Source organism: Camelus ferus, chromosome 8 (genome assembly GCF_009834535.1).
Source record: "Camelus ferus isolate YT-003-E chromosome 8, BCGSAC_Cfer_1.0, whole genome shotgun sequence".
NCBI lineage: Eukaryota > Metazoa > Chordata > Mammalia > Artiodactyla > Camelidae > Camelus > Camelus ferus.
Window position 1 is genome coordinate 4,928,306 of NC_045703.1, and position 1,062 is coordinate 4,929,367.

A 1,062-nucleotide genomic window follows, 5' to 3' on the forward strand; every position below is an offset into this window, starting at 1 on the left:
TTATATTTAAATATACATTGTTAAAAACTTGAAAATTACCTATTTGTTTTCCAAAAGAGAAATAAAAATGTCTTCACTTACTTTTCAAGTCTGTATCACAAGGAGATAATTTCAAATCTGTGTTCACAGTAAACAGAAAACTGTCACGTGCAGTAGAATAATTAGATTTTATATTTGGTTGTCAAAATAGATAAGTGGCAACTCTGAGGCAAGATTACATTTTATCTTTCCCTGGTGTACAATAATGTAGCAAAAATTTATAGGCTAGGACTATGGTGGAGGTACAACTCATCAATTTTGAGAGTTTAAAATATGACTGTATAACTGCATCAGAATATTAAAGATAGGAGGCCTCTTAATCACCATTTAATTGCTTGCCTCCAATTTACATGTAAGGAAATTGACAAGAACTCACAATTACAACATGTGATGAGTTCTGTACTGTGGCACTGTAGACACAGAAGAGAGAAGCAGCTAACTTAAGCTGAGATGGTTTGAAGAAAAGCATCTCAAATGTGTTAGCTCTGGTAGTCATTGAGATAAAGAATGAAGGAAATACATTGCAGGCAGAAGAAAAAAATACATGAATAGTTATTGAAGGGAAAGAGTTTGTAACACTTACATAATCAGCAACAGAAATCCAAAAAGCAACTGGCTTTCACAACAAAGCCATAATTTATGTCAACTAACAGAACGTGAAAAAATAGTGGCCTCCATTTGTGGTAAGAATTAGTCTCTGGCTCTGTTCCTTATTTATTTTTCTTAGTGTGTTGTATGTTTTCTTAGCTCTGTGTGTGTGTGTGTGTGTGTGTGTGTGTGGTTTTCTTTCTTTAACTGACAAGAGGGCTGCCCACAGCAGCTGGAAAATATGTTTCTATGCTGAAGTCTAATAATAATGGAAGAATACTTCTCACAAAATATTGGAATGTAAATCCTTCAGATTGATTGGGCCATGTGCCCAAACTTGGATGCATCATAGTTACCAGGGGAATTTTATGAGTTAATTGGATTTAGCTTTGGATCCATTGGCAAGGGGTTTGGGATTTTGATGACTAACCAAGA